Source organism: Crocodylus siamensis, chromosome 6 (genome assembly GCF_052110815.1).
Source record: "Crocodylus siamensis isolate JL-2025a chromosome 6, ASM5211081v1, whole genome shotgun sequence".
NCBI classification, from domain to species: Eukaryota; Metazoa; Chordata; order Crocodylia; family Crocodylidae; genus Crocodylus; species Crocodylus siamensis.
The window spans coordinates 26,114,204-26,130,559 of record NC_143400.1 but is presented as its reverse complement, the minus strand read 5'-3'; the positions used below and the strand labels follow the sequence as shown (position 1 = coordinate 26,130,559).

Genomic DNA, 16,356 nt, shown 5'->3' with positions numbered 1-16,356 from the left:
CTTAGATGCCTGATAGGTGAATTGGAATCTAGCCTTAGGTGCTTTTGCATTCAGAGTTCTGATTTGGTTTCCAATGAGATGAAACGTCAAAGTACAGAGAGTCAAAAAGCCTCAGCCCAAATCCATTCGATCCTTGCAGGTTAGTCTAAGATTGACCTGATAAGCAAGTCAACAGCCACTTATCCTAACTCAATTCAGTCTACATTCATCCAGTTTTATCTTAAACTGGGTTCAGCCAGTTTGAAAGCAGTTGATGTGCACTGAATGCCTGTCGAGTTACCCATTTGAACCAGTTTCTGATTGTGTATAGCAGTTTGTGTGCAACTTTTGTCCCTAGCCTGGGTGTCGAAGTATGATTCTAATGCATCCTCCTCAAGTACCTGATAAGCCATATTACATGTGTTTTGTCACAGAGCACCACTTGACTGTAAGACCTAGTCACAAAAAAAGCAATGAGGAGGAAGAAGCTTCACTCAGCTTTTGCAAATGCTGTTTTTTCAGGGTCTCGGGCGGTTTGAACTAGAATCTATGTATGGAGGTGAAGTAATGGCCACTTCTCAATGTTTTAGAGTGAAATGTCATCCACTCTGCACAGGACAAAACTGAAAGAACTTAGGTGCCCATGCAGGCAACCCGATTGGTACACTTAGATCTTCAGGACAGACTAACATCACCGTAAGGCCAAAAATGCCACGTATGTGCAAGTTGGCATTCTGTACCTGGGATGTGTGGACAACTATGCATGACTATATACTCACAGAAACTGGGCATATGAACCAGCAACAAAAAGTGTGTAAACGCCCCCCATTTTTTCCCTTAAACACTTGAGTGGCTAGGGCACTTACAGGGGCAGCCAGAGATCTTGGGTCCTCCCCAAGAAGAGGGTGTTTGGATCTGGGCATTGCCGACCCCCCTCAGAACAGTAGTCTAACCACTACACCAAGGGCCAGACACTGTCCAGCCCTTTCCCCAGTGCTCCTTTTTAAATCTGGCCCCTTGGGCAGCCATGAAGGAAGGTATGTAGGAGATGCCTTGAGTCAGAAGAAAGAGAACAAGCCAGAAGGCGTGATGTGGTGAGATGGCTGTTAGCCTGTATGGGGAAGGCCCTAGATTAAAGCCCACAACCCTTCTCCCACTGAGGTAGAAGCTTTATCCCATATAGTGCCCTCTATCCATCTTCATCAATCACTATGTTAGTGGCTCATCTTGAAAAGTAGCATTGGGAAGGCAGAGATTGGTGAAGCCAGGGTCCAAACCCGGCTTGACCAAGGAAGGCCTAGAATCCAGGAACTCAAGCTCCCTGGAGGAGTGCCAAAGTCTCTCCTCTATGGGGTCAAAGACAGACAAGTGTCTGAAGTTGTCATGTGTCCACAAGGGGTGTGCTCATAGGCCTGAGATACTCTTGCACCTGTCCAATCTGCACCACTATTTGGCCATGCATAGTAATGCATGCACGGGGAGCTACATATCCACGAATAAATGCCAACCTGTGTTTGAGTGGCATTTCTTGCACTTAGACAAATCCAACTGTCACGTATATCACCAAATCAGGTTGCCTACATACCCAAGAAGGGAATAGAAGTTCACCCTCAGTGACAGTAGTTGGGCTAGGCTTTTGTGCACTCTTTTTTCCCACTTATTATTTGTCATATCAATCACAAAAAATTCCAACATCATATTCAGTATGATTACTCCATCCATTTCCTTTTTTCTCACCGTCTTTTCTATATTAAAAACTCAGGAAATCAGGAAGCATGTATAGTTTTATTGGGGATACTTTAACAGGAAGCCTGATTAGCTGTTAAATAGAGAGGACTCCTAACAAGGTTAGCTTTCTGCCAGAAAAAGGAGGAGAAAGAAAAAGGACAGCCAAGGGGCAATTACATACGTGCACTAACCTGCCACAATGACACTTGCATGATTGTTGTATGATCCCTGGGAGGGGTATTACAGGCCTTAAGGGTGCCATTCCATTTTGACTACTACTTCCCTTAGTGATACTATTTTAAGGCATCAGTTGGGAAAATGAGATAACATTTGGAAAAAGTTTAACATGCATCCAGCAACCTGGGTGGAAGGTGTTAGAACATGCTAGATCAATCAAAAGTGGCTACGTACTGGTCCTATTCAGTTTTCTCTCACATTCTTTTAAGGGGTACCGGTAAGTACCTTTGGAGAGAGAGCCTCAAGAGAACAGTGTCATGAATAACCCAGCAGAGCTGGCAAACCAAGCTTGGGGTCGCGGTCACGGTGGTACGGCCGGGTGGTGGCTATTGGCACGGACAGGTGGGAGTTTATTTGCAACCATTATGCCTTCGTGCCTCAGACTCCATCGCACCAAAGTAGATTTACTGACTTACGCTTTGAAGGTGTAGGTATTGATGTCTTCAGTTACAGTTGTATACAACACGAATACAACAGAGGGGGTCTGTTGGCCCACAGGGTTCAGTCCAAAGGCCTAGTCCCAGGACTGGTCAGCAGCTCATAAACTGGGATAAAACGAACAGGACGTAAACTGTAACACACGGTCGTGACGCCAGTCCAGGGTGGACAATCAGATGATTGATGAACGGATGCCGAGGTCGAAGAGCCAGTCGAGGTATAACGAGAGTTCAAAGGGTGGTCCGAAATCGTAGTCGAGTTAAATGAGCCGAAGGTCGAATGCCAGTAGGTCGGAACCGAAAAGCAAAGTCAAAACGAACCGAGAGGCAATCGAGGAGGAGACCAAAAGTCCTAGGGGTCTAGCTAAAAGACAGTGCTGTGACAAGCAGTCACTGACTCTAGCTACGCAAGTCGTCTCTGGTACAGTATCTGGCAAGCCAGTCTCTGGCACAGAGCTCCCGGGTCTCCCCCGAGGGAGGGGTTGACTAACTTTTTAAAGCAGTCCTGTGGCCAATCAGGCTGCTTGACTGAATGAATTTTCTGGAAGGGTGACCTCACTTCAGTTGTTCTCTGAGCATGCCCAGCCGCCAGCTCTCTGAGGCAACTGAGTCTGCGCCAGAGAAAAACTAGGTCAGCCCTGATTGACAGGCCAAGAGGTCGCGCAAAGGACACCTGCAAGGCCCATCGCCATGGCGCATGCCTGGCAGCATCTGTCTTGGCAGCATACTCAGAGCAAATTTCTCTGACGTGCTCCCTTGCTGTCAAGACAGGAGCGTCAAACACCGAATCTGACCAAATCCGAATTTAGGCAGCCGAATCGGGTCTCTCTTTGTCGTCTTGCTTTTCGCCTCGATTTTTCAAATCTAAATATCTGGGTAAAGTGGAATATATACAAACGGACAAATTAGCAGCTTTTTGTAAAATAATTCGGAACACACAACTAACTATAAGAGCAATGATAACGAATACAAATAAGAACGATAACAAGGGTGTCAATAGGTTCACTAACCACGATGAAGCATTTAACCCTAGCCAGTTGAACAAGCGAGATAGCCAACCTTGGCCCAGACCCGCAATAGCATTGACGTCCTCTGCGATTTCCCTGATCTTGGTTATTTGTTGTTGTAACGAGGTGCTGACGTTAGGTATGGCGATACAACACATATCACGTGTCAAATTCAAATATTGGCATAAACCCCCCTGCTGCACCGAAAGTGCATCAAGTGCTAAGCGATTCTGTAATGTCATTCTCGATGTTTCCTGTAACTGTTGATTGATAAGCTCAAAACCAGAAGCAGTATGATTAGCCAACAGCTCAGTCTGCTCTGCTAGCTGAGCTATCGCTATTCTGGCTTTTGCAATTCCTAGACCCCAAAGGAAGAAACCCTCAGTGGCCCAACTTAGGCCCTGAGCGAGTTTTTCTTCCCGGGTGAGGGTACTCCACACTGGTGATGTTGAACGAGTGTGGCGGTGCGATATAACCGGAGTGGGGGGGGTGAACTGTATTAGCCAACGATGGTGGGCAGAACAAAACAGAACTCAAGAAACACTGAACCTTGGAAAGGGTAGCCAGTAACTGCAACCTTAAGTGGCCATCGTTGCAAGCCCACATGAGTCCCAGCAGGGCAGAAGTATAAAGTTTCGAACAGCTGCCTTCGAACTGGAAAAGAGGCTCTGGATAAAATGACTCGCTATCATCAATGGGGCTAGCTATCCCATGGCAGGCCGCACTGAGGACCTTTGCCCTTAAGATGGGATAATAAAATCTGTGGTATGAATTGGAGGTTGTAATATTCCACCTTGTGATGATTAGAGGCATTTGTAAGGACTCCCGGGTAACCCTGGCGACGTATCCCCGACCTGGGACAGGTGGAAACACCACTGCCCGGGGGGGGTCATGGACCATGGGTCCCAGGTAAGGGAATCGTCTAAAAGAGTTCCGGTTCCCCGATCAGAATCTAGTCCCCATGGGACCTTAGAACAGGGGATGGCTTGTGATTTTGATGTATACGGAGTTTCTCTCAATACAGTTTGTCTACACCTATCTTGCCGTATGTTATATAGATTGGATAAGGAAAGGTTTTGTTTCCAATCGTATTGTACTGTTCGGGGACTACTGTTGTCGAGGGTAATGTGTGTTACATTCATGGATGTCAAATTACTAGTAGTAACTTGATGAAACCAATCCGTAATATCCACGGGCAGCAGATAGGGAGTAAAGATGGGATCGTCAGCTGCCATGGGAATTTTAAGGCAAGCGGTGAGGCCACTACCTGTCTCTTCATCCCTGGTAATATTGGCCCATACAGATAAGAGGTGTAGTACAGAATTTTTAAATGGCTGAAATTAGTAGGTATCATACCAGGTGCTACCATAACGCACATACAATCTACACAATATGAAACAAGAGTCACTTTAAAGTCCTCCATTTTCGGTATCGTAATCTCTTGACAGGTCCGAGGGTGAGTTGATAAAGTCCCGAGTCCATGGCTGCTGCAGTCTTGGCTACTGCCGATCGCGATGGTCCTTCACAGTCGGTTTGTGAGATCTGAAACAGCCATAACATGGCTAACATGTAAGCCATATTACATGTGTTTTGTCACAGAGCACCACTTGACTGTAAGACCGAGTCACAAAAAAAGCAATGAGGAGGAAGAAGCTTCACTCAGCTTTTGCAAATGCTGTTTTTTCAGGGTCTCGGGCGGTTTGAACTAGAATCTATGTATGGAGGTGAAGTAATGGCCACTTCTCAATGTTTTAGAGTGAAATGTCATCCACTCTGCACAGGACAAAACTGAAAGAACTTAGGTGCCCATGCAGGCAACCCGATTGGTACACTTAGATCTTCAGGACAGACTAACATCACCGTAAGGCCAAAAATGCCACGTATGTGCAAGTTGGCATTCTGTACCTGGGATGTGTGGACAACTATGCATGACTATATACTCACAGAAACTGGGCATATGAACCAGCAACAAAAAGTGTGTAAGATCCCCCATCTTGAGAAGCTGGATACCTTTAAGTCAGCCGGCCCTGACAATCTGCACCCCAGGGCACTCAAGGAGTTGGCGAGCGTTATAGCCCAGCCCCTGGCACGGATCTTTGAAAACTCCTGGTGCTCCGGTGTAGTGCCCAAAGAGTGGAAGAAGGCCAATGTGGTGCCGATCTTCTAGAAAGGGAGGAGAGTGGATCCGGCTAACTACAGGCCCATTAGCCTGACTTTTATCCTGGGGAAGATCTTAGAAAAGTTTATTAAGGAGGCCATCCTTGAGGGACTGGCCCAGGCTAACATCCTAAGGGATAGCCAGCACGGGTTTGTTGCGGGTAGGTCTTGTTTGACCAATCTCATTTCCTTCTATGACCAGGTGACCTATCACCTGGACAAGGGAGAAGAGATTGATGTCATATATCTTGACTTCAAAAAAGCCTTTGATCTGGTATCCCATGATCACCTCTTGGCCAAACTGGCCAGTTGTGGCCTTGGCTTCACCACGATCCGCTGGCTGGGAAATTGGGTTCATGGTTGGACCCAGAGGGTTGTAATTGGTGGCAGTCACTCATTGTGGTGCCCTGTGACCAGTGGGGTCCCTCAGGGCTCTGTCCTTGGACCCATACTGTTCAACATCTTCATTAATGATGTGGACATTGGAGTCAGAAGCGGACTGGCCAAATTCGCCAATGACACCAAACTTTGGGGCAAAGCATCCCTCCAGAAGATAGGCGGGTGATCCAGGCTGACCTGGACAAGCTCAGCAAATGGGCGGACGAGAACCTGATGGTGTTTAACACCAAAAAATGCAAGGTTCTCCACCTTGGGAGGAAAAACCTGCAGCATCCTTATAGGCTCGGCAGTGCTACGTTGGATAGCACTACAGAAGAAAGAGACTTGGGGGTCATCATTGACCACAAGATGAACATGAGCCTGCAATGCGATGCTGCGGCTAGTAAAGCGACCAAAACGCTGGCTTGCATCCATAGATGCTTCTCAAGCAAATCCCGGGGCATCATTCTCCCCTTGTACTCGGCCTTGGTGAAGCCGCAGCTGGAGTACTGCGTCCATTTTTGGGCTCCACAATTCAAAAAGGATGTGGAGAAGCTTGAGAGAGTCCAGAGGAGAGCCACGTGCATGATCAGAAGTCTGGAAAACAGATCTTACGATGATAGGCTGAGAGACATGGGACTCTTTAGCCTGGAAAAGCACAGGCTCAGGGGTGATCTGATGGCCACCTATAAGTTTATCATGGGTGACCACCAGGATCTGGGGGAACGTTTGTTCACCAGAGCACCCCAAGGGATGACTAGGTCGAACGATCACAAACTCCTGCAAGACTGCTTCAGGCTGGAGATGAGGAAGAATTTCTTTACTGTCCGAGCCCCCAAGGTCTGGAACAGTCTGCCAGCAGAGGTGGTTCAAGCACCTACATTGAACACCTTCAAGAGTAAATTGGATGCTTATCTTGCTGGGATCCTATGACCCCACCTGCCTTCCTGCCCTTTGGGGGGGCGGCTGGACTCGATGATCTCCCGAGGTCCCTTCCAGCCCTGATGTCTATGAAATCTATGAAATCTTTTCACTTAAATACTTGAGTGGCTAGGGCACTTACAGGGGCAGCCAGAGATCTTGGGTCCTCCTCAAGAAGAGGGTGTTTGGATCTGGGCATTGCCGACCCCCCTCAGAACAGTAGTCTAACCACTACACCAAGGGCCAGACACTGTCCAGCCCTTTCCCCAGTGCTCCTTTTTAAATCTGGCCCCTTGGGCAGCCATGAAGGAAGGTATGTAGGAGATGCCTTGAGTCAGAAGAAAGAGAACAAGCCAGAAGGCGTGATGTGGTGAGATGGCTGTTAGCCTGAATGGGGAAGGCCCTAGATTATAGCCCACAACCCTGCTCCCACTGAGGTAGAAGCTTTATCCCATATAGTGCCCTCTATCCATCTTCATCAATCACTATGTTAGTGGCTCATCTTGAAAAGTAGCATTGGGAAGGCAGAGATTGGTGAAGCCAGGGTCCAAACCCCACTTGACCAAGGAAGGCCTTGTGTCCACAAGGGGTGTGCTCATAGGCATGAAATACTCTTGCACCTGTCCAGTCTGCACCACTATTTAGTAATCTGTGCATAGTAATCCATGCATGGAGAGCTACACATCCACGAATAAATGCCAACCTGTGTTTGAGTGGCATTTCTTGCACTTAGACAAACCCAACTGTCACGTATATCACCAAATCAGGTTGCCTACATACCCAAGAAGGGAATAGAAGTTCACCCTCAATGACAGTAGTTGGGCTAGGCTTTCGTGCACTCTTTTTTTCCACTTATTAGTTGTCATATCAATCACAAAAAATTCCAACTTCATATTCAATATGATAACGCCATCCATTTCCTTTTTTCTCACCATCGTTTCTATATTAAAAACTCAGGAAATCAGGAAGCATGTATAGTTTTATTAGGGATACTTTATTTAACAGCTAGTCAGGCTTCCTGTTAGAGAGGACTCCTAACAAGGTTAGCTTTCTGCCAGAAAAAGGAGGAGAAAGAAAAAGGACAGCCAAGGGGCAATTACATACGTGCACTAACCTGCCACAGTGACACTTGCATGATTGTTGTATGATCCCTGGGAGGGGTATAATCGGCCTTAAGGGTGCCATTCCATTTTGACTACTACTTCCCTTAGTGATACTATTTTAAGGCATCAGAAGGGAAAATGAGATAACATTTGGAAAACGTTTAACATGCATCCAGCAACCTGGATGGAAGGTGTTAGGACATGTTAGATCCGTCTAAAGTGGCTATGTACTGGTCCTATTCAGTTTTCTCTCACCTTCTTCTAAGGGGTACTGGTAAGTACCTTTGGAGAGAAAGGCTTAAGAGAACAGTTTGCCACATCCTAGGGATGCTTGAAGTTTAAAACACATGCCATCTGGACTCCATAGGCAGCCATTATGCTCCAGCAGCTTAGAGATCAAGTATTCGTGCCCCAGAGTCATGCAGTGGTGTATATAGATTTGTGGCAAAGTGGGAGTCCCTGGCTAGCCACAGGGCTAGTTTCCCACCTGCCTCTGGCCATGCCGCCCACCTGTCTCACCCACCATGCCTTGTTGCTAACTAATTAAATCCTTAATTAAGGTGGGCGTACACCCTGATATTGTGGGGGGCTATCTGCAGCTCTGTTCCACCCCTACACTGCAGCCCAGGCCTTGCAGATGGCATCTCAGGCAGTTGGCTCAACCGTACACTTTACCCATTAACTGTGGCCCCATCTCTGGCCAGTCAAGACCCTGAGCTTCTTTGCTCATTGTGGGTGTCCACTGTGGTGGGCCCCTGGCCCTTTTGACCCCTCCGGTCCTGGCCCCTGCATTGACCAGTTGAATGCCTCGGCTGGGTTTTGCCTCCTGCCTGCATTTAGGGATCAGGGTCCCCCATTCCCAGTTCAGGTGATCCTGGAAGTGTGCCTGGCCCTGCAGGGTCACTCCCCCAGCAGGCTCAGGTGCTTCCAGAAGCTCACCTGGCCTACCCTGCTCTGATGTTATATGGCCCACCCACGGGTGAGGGCTGGGTCTAAGGCACCCCTACTCACCTTTCACTGGGGAGGTAACTGACCTGGGGGCTCCTGCACCACTGAGAGCCCCACCAGGCCACCCACTCCCAGCAGGGTGCAGTTTTAGGTCATGCCCAGGACCAGGAGCCTCCAAACCATCCTTTGTAGTTCCTGCCCTCACCACCAGGATGTTCCAAGCAGCCTTGCAGCCAGGCAATATTACTGCCTGACCTGCCAGCAGCATACTGCCCTGTTTGTATAGGTAGCCAAGGATCTAAAATGGCTGCCGCAATTAAGCAGCTTCTGGCTGCTTGGCTCAGCCCTTTAAAGTAGCAGGCACCAACAGTGTCATGCCACAAGATGATGTCACAGAATCATGGAGTCACAGAAAGTGAGAGTTTGCAGAGATCTCCAGAGGTCACATCTAGTTCAAACCCCTGCTCAAAGCAGGACCAGCCCCAACCAGCTCATCCTAGCCAAGGCTTTGTCTAGCTGGGTTTTGAAAACCGCCAAATATGGAACTTCCACCACCTCTGAGTAACCTGTTTTGTTTTTTTTTACTACCCTCCTAATGAGAAAATGCTTCCCAATATCTAACCTAAACTTCCCTTGCTGCAACTTGAGATGGTTGCTCCTTGTAGTCGAAGGCTGCTATTAAATCCCTTTTTATTCTTTTCTTCTCTAGACTAAATAAGCCCAGTTCCACCAGTCTTTCCTCATAAGCTATGTCCCTCAGCCCCCTCACCATTTCTGTCACCCTCCGCTGGACTCTCTCCAATTCGTCCACATCCTTTCTGTAGTGGGGGCTCCAAAACTGGGCCCAGTACTCCAGATGTGGCCTCACCAGTGCTAAATAGAGGGGAAGGATCACTACCCTTGACCTACTGGCAACGCACCTACCACTGCAGCCCAGGATGCCGTTAGCCTTCTGTACAAGGGCACACTGCTGGCTCATATTCACCTTATTGTCCCCTGTCACCCCCAGGTCCTTTCCTGCAGAGCTGCTGCCCAACCAGTCAGCCCCAGCCTGCACCGGTGCATGGGATTGTTCTGTCCTAAGGAGTTTGCACTAATCCTTGTTGAACCTCATGAGATTTCTTTTGGTCCAATCCTCCAGTTTGTCTAGTTCACTCTGAACACTAGCATTACACTGCAGCATATCTACTACTCCCCACAGCACGGTGTCCTCTGCAAACTTGCTGTGAGTGCATTTTATGCCATCTTCCCAGTTGTCGATATTAAACAAAACTGGTTCTAGGCCCAACATCTGGGGAACTCCACTCAATACTGGCTGCCAGCTAGACTGAGCCATTGATTTTTACCCCTTCACCTGAACCATACAGCCAGTTTTCTATCCACTGCACTGTCCAATAATTCAGGCCCTACTTTTTAACCCAGATCAGAGAAAGAACCAGTGATATTCTCCACCGGGGATTAAAGGAGATATAGGAGATATGTAAAAGATGTTGCAACAGTACAGTAACAAATGACAGCATCAACATCAAAGGTAAAATTCAACAGATACAAAGACGGTAGCTAGGGCAGAGAAGCATCTTAGAGACCAACTACTTCAGGGAGACACAAGTTTAAAATTAGATACAGAGGCTATTTAAAACTAAAGAAACAACTGACATTGGTTCAATTAATCTGTATTAATAACACAGTTGATTGATTCTGAAAAGAGGGATTTTTGGAGATACAGAAGCTATGTACAAGCTGTTGCAATAGTGCAGTAACAAATGACAATATCAGCATGAAAGATGACTTTCAACAGACACCAAGACAGTGGTTAAGATGCTCCTCTCCCCTAGGTACTAACCAGTTCAGGGAGACATAAGCTTCAAACTAGATACAAAGATTATTTAAAATAGCATAGAGGTAAAGCAACACATTGGGAATTGGTGGAATTAATCTGTATTAATAACACACTTGATTGTTTCTACAAAGAGGTTCAATGAAACCACAGTCACTGGAGAATAACTGACATCTTTGTCACAATAAACCACTTCCATCTCACCGGTTCCCATAGTGCTGCTTTGATGTCCTTGTTCCTCATGCTGTAGATGACTGGATTCATCATTGGTGGGATCATAAATAGAGAACAGACACCATGAGATTGAGAGCTGATGGGTACCCAGATGTGGGCTTCATATAAGCAAATCAGACCAGTGCTAGTCAGCAAGGAGACAACAATGAGGTGGGGAAGGCAGGTGGAAACTGCTTTATGCCAGCCCTGCTCAGAGGGGATTCTCAGTACAGTAGTGAATATCTGAATATAAGACACAAATATAAACACAATGCAAACAAGACCTAAACATGTTCCAAAGATGATCATCTGAATTTCACTAGTAAACACGTCTGAGCAAGAGATCCTAAGGAGCTGGGGACTTCACAGAAGAACTGGTTGATGATTTTGGAGTGGCAGAAGGGCAGCCTAAAGGTGTTCCCCGTGTGCAGGGCAGAGTTCAGAAGAGCAGCGCTCCAGGCCGTGGCTGCCATTTGCAGACAAGCTCTTCTGTTCATCACTGTTTCATAGTGCAGTGGTTTGCAGATGGTGATGTATCCGTCGTAAGCCATGATGGTGAGGATGGCAATGTCTGCTGCAAGGAAGAAGAAGAAGAAAAATACCTGGGTGACACATCCAGAATAAGAGATCTCCCTGGTGTTCAGTATGGAATTGGCCATGGATTTGGGGACAATGACAGAGATGGATCCGATGTCAAGGATGGACAGATTGAGGAGGAAGAAGTACATGGGGGTGTGGAGGTGGCTGTCAAAGGCTATGAGCATGATAACCAGGAGATTGCCAATGAGGGCTGCCAGGTATATTATTAGAAAAGTGGCCAAGTGCAAGATCTGCAATTCCTGGGCATCGGAGAACCCCAGGAGTAGGAACTCAGTCACAGTGGTGCAATTGGATGTCATTGTCCCCAGTGCCTTTTGGGATGCCTGTGGAGGGAAAGGGGAAAAAAAATCATGGTTCCCAAAGTGACAATATCTTTCATGATATATTTTTAAAAAAATTTGGATAATTGTGACATTTCAGCCAAAAAGCAGACAGGAAACGTATTTTATCAGAGCTTTGGCAGACACCTTGTCACTGCCACTCACTAGTGCTCATACATTTCCCACATCTGTGAAAGTGAAGAAATTGTTAGTGTGCTATAACACTGGCATAAACAGTTCCAACTCCTTTCTAGTCTAAGGGGCCATGTGATTTCACATCAGGTGCAGGTGCACTGCAAGTCCATGTGACCTGGGAAAAGGGAATAATTACAATCCCTGATCCTTACATTTCATCAATGTCAGTGCCTGAATCTTACCCACAGGCAGCTGAGCATGAAATTATGAAGTCAAAAAGGTCATCCCATAGTATTTCCATTTGTCTTGGGACATAGAGCGGAGACACAGCCAGCATCTTAAGCTCTAACCTGGGATGATAGCACTCAAATGGCTGGCAGGATGTGCACAAGGTTGTGTGTTCACACTGGCTTCAAGTCTCAGATATATATATTAATGTGGACTCTCAACATCCCTACATGGTCTCTACATTTTGTAACTCATCTACTTGAAAGATATTAGACCTTTTCTTTATTTGCTTCGTGTGAAAATCTTCAGTGGCCAGGAAACTAGATGAGTCTTTGTACTTCAGGGGTTATTGATAAAGAGGGAGAAATGTTAGCAGGGCAGCTTCAAGCTCAGGGCAGCTCATGATGCAGAGGACAGCTCTGCCTGCCATGCTGCTGACCTGTGGTTGTGGTTTTTCCCGCCCTCCGCAAAGGCACTGCCCGGGGCAGCCTCCCTGCTTCCCTGCTCAGTTACATTACTGTAGAATAGGTAAACATTTCACGACAGTAATATGACATATTTCAAGTGAATACTTATATGCTTTCTGTTCCTACAACTGTAGATAATTAACTGGAAAATAAAGTTCTGCAATAATTTTTTAATATAATGCATTATTCTGTTTCACACAGATTTTCTCTATTGAAACCCAAACATTATTGAATTGAATATATTACTTACTTCACTTGTCTTAATGGTTTACTGCCCCACGAGCTTTACTGGAACGAAGGGGCTGAAGTCGCAGTCAGTGAGTTGTCTATGTATACGTTGAGAGGTCTTGTGGGACTTTCCCTAGAGCCCTGCACAGCTCAGAAGCACAGTCCATAGGCAAAAACACTGGATTCACAGATATTGAAGCCAGAAGGACTGTCCAGAGTCTCCCATTAGACCTACTGCTGACCACATGTCAGAGGATCTTTCTGTGGCTTGTAACAGGCTGCGTCTTTTGGGGGGCCAATGTTTCTAGGCTTTGCTGGTTGCAGTGTGGGGATGGGAGGAATTTTTCCCCCTCCTGTTGCTTACGGAGTGAGGGTCCCCATCTCCTGACAGCCCTGCCCTCCTCAGCAGCAATGGGTGTTGGCTGCAACCCAGGCTACAGGGTTTTCCCTGTCCCCCCTATGGACCTGCCAATCACCATATTTGGTATCAGGAAGGAAGTTTACTGCAGAGTGAGATGGGGAGAGACTTGTGGGGGAAGGAGCATCCTTTCCCTGTAATGGTGGGGATGGCTGCCTCATTTGTATATCCTGAATGTGTTTAAAAACAGTTGTGGAGCAGGATGCTGACAGTCTTCATCTCCCTCATTTACCTACGGCAAATTATGGTAGTCTTAGTGTCTGTGGGCAGTATAATTTCTAGTGGTGTAGCAGGCTGACTGCATAGTTTTAGGTACAGTTTAAACAAGATTTCATATGGGATAGGTTGGATAGGCATGCTGCTGCCTTGACCAGGGGCCTGGACCTCTTGAGCTGGTTGCAGTCCCAGTTTTGTATTAGTCTGTGATTTATCACACTTGCCTTGTACATGGGATCGTAGCCTGCTCAGTTCCCAGGTTTGGACTCTAACCAAGACTTCCGCGGGAAGTGATACAGTGTTTGTCTTTTGAGGCCTGTCTGCTCTTTCTTCCTAAGTACTGCAATGGAGGAGAGCACACAAGCCCAGGTGGATGCATGGGTAGAAAGAGATGGACCAATGACATGGTAGCTTGTAGTAGATGAGCAGGTGAGGCTGGGACATACTGACCTTAGGTTGGGGGAAACGTGGAATACATGTTAGCATTGGAGATCTGAAGGAATGGGGGGCAAGGGCCAGAGGGAAGCAGGACGAAGGGGAGAAGAGAAAGGGAGAAGAGAGAAAATCTAAAACACCAATAAAGTACATTCAGACTGGTTATCAGGAGAACTTTACTCCTGTTATGGGATTGTCTGGGCAAAGTGTCCGTTTGTTTAAAATTCAGAGTTTGGCCAGGAAACTGGGACCCAGATTGAATAATGGCCCACCCAGGACCTTCGCTGCCTGGAAGTGAACTGTTGATAAGTACTAATTACTTGTCAGAAGTTATGATGTGGACAAAGGAACCGGGAGATGGACCGGTGAATTGCCAATTAAGGACACTTATTTCCTGATGGTGAATTGCTGGGAAGTGCTAACAGCTGATTAGATTCTTTGTAGAAAAGACTGATGGCTTGAATGAAGACATATCCCCAGAAGGGGAACTCAAGTAGTGGCGTGAAGCACCACAGCAACAAGTAGTTTACCTGCATGGAGGCCCAGGTGAGGAGAGAGAGCCAGCAGAGAAATCACTCCCTGAAGTGGCAAGTTGCGGAGTTCCTGGCATGCCAGGAGCAGACCGTTAAGTTGTCCAGCTGAACACAGCACTGGCCAGACATGTAAGAGACCTTTTCTGTTGATGTATGCAAGGGTCAGGCAAACAGACACACCACCTGAGAGAGTACTTGTTCCAGGACTATTAAGCTAGCTGGGGAACAGAAGAGCCAGAATGGTGATAACGCAGCTGAGAGGCAGACAACTGATGCCCAGCTGATGTAAGCTATACGTGAGCAGGCATAGGTGATTATCGTTATTAAAATCCATAAGCTTTCCTGTTTTTGTGTCACCTATAATTATTCTTGTCAAATCTTGGCAGGAGAGATGGACACTGTTACGAGAGGAGGCGGGACTTAACATCTCTTTTGTGCCCTAGAAAAAAACTCACTCAGAAAGTTTTGGTGCATTGGCTTGGAAACCCAGAGGATGAATGGAAGCAATCAATATGAACCCCCAACACCCAGCAGTTGGCAACAGGTTCATACTCTGATGGTCGGACTATTACAAGGACAGTAGTCCCAGATGGAAGAGCTTGTGCAAGTGTGGGCTCAAGAGGCAGAGGCCCGGATCATGTTATTGTCGTGTCAGCAGGAGCTTAGTGAGAAGCTGGAGGCCTGACCACTTACGATTCATACGGCAGTCGAAGGGGCCAGACTACTGAAAATCACCATGTCTGATGATGTAGAGGCCTTCTTGGAAGGTTTTGAGATGGCGGTGATAGCTGCAGGATGGGACCGGAAAGGCTGGGCCATACAATTAGGCCCCCTATTGACTGGGCCTGCTCAGGTGGCATACCTCACCTTATCCTGAGAAGAGACCAGGTGTTATAGAAAGGTGAAGGAAGACATCTTCTATAGGTTGGAAATTTCCCCTGAGACTTACAGGCAGAAGTTCAGGGCCAGGAAAAAGCCAGAAGAATCACAACCCAGGGTATTGGCTCAGATTTTAAAAGATGCAGCCACTCATTGGATTCAGCCAGAAGGCAAGACAGCAGAAGAGGTAGTAGATGTAGTAGTTCTGGAACAGTTTGTGAGGGACTTGGAGATATATACCCAGAAGTGGATGAAACGCCATCAACCCTGCTCCCTTGCAGAGGCCTTAAGGGTAGTGGAGGATTTTATCAAGTCTGAGTTTGAACTTAAACCAGTAAAGAGGGAAAGGACAGGGAACGCAGCATCCCCCCAACCTCAGTTGAAACTAGGCTCAAAGGATGGCATAACAAGGGTGGCAGGGCTAATACTAGGGAGACTAGAAGTTGGCAAGTCAGATATGCTTCCAATGTGGAGAGAGAGGGCATATTAGCCAGGTATTGCAACAAACGGGTACTTGAGCCCCCTCATGAGGAGCAGATGGATTGCAGTTTTGGGATGCACAAGGGACCATGGCACAACAGGAAACCAATTGTGGAAATGAAGATTGGGGACCTAGTGGTGCTTGGAGTAGTACATACCAGGTGCACACAGGCCATGTTAAGATCCAATCTAGTAACTCCAGAAATAGGGGAAACAATGTCCCCATTAAATATGGTTTGTATCCATGGGGCTTTCTACAGTTACCCAAGGAAGCGGATGAGGTTAACAATCTTGAACCAAACAGAGGTGATTGCAGTGGGCCTGGCTGAATCATTGCCATGCCCTATGCTATTGGGAACAGACTGACCCCATTTAAAGGAGGCAGTCACAAAAGCAATGAGAGAAGTTAGTGACCAAGATTGCAGTAGGCAGGGCACAGATGCCTTGACAGGGGCAGGGAGGCAATCTTAAG

At 47.0% G+C, this 16,356-nt stretch overlaps 1 long non-coding RNA gene and 1 pseudogene across 2 annotated transcripts in view; one reads left to right on the top strand and one right to left on the bottom strand.

Moving 5' to 3' along the window:
* Positions 1-16,356, top strand: part of LOC149861869 (uncharacterized) — a 167,788-nt gene that overhangs the window by 27,959 nt on the left and 123,473 nt on the right. The gene's annotated exons all lie outside the window — the stretch shown is intronic.
* On the bottom strand, positions 10,886-12,346 carry LOC149861877 (olfactory receptor 14A16-like; annotated as a pseudogene).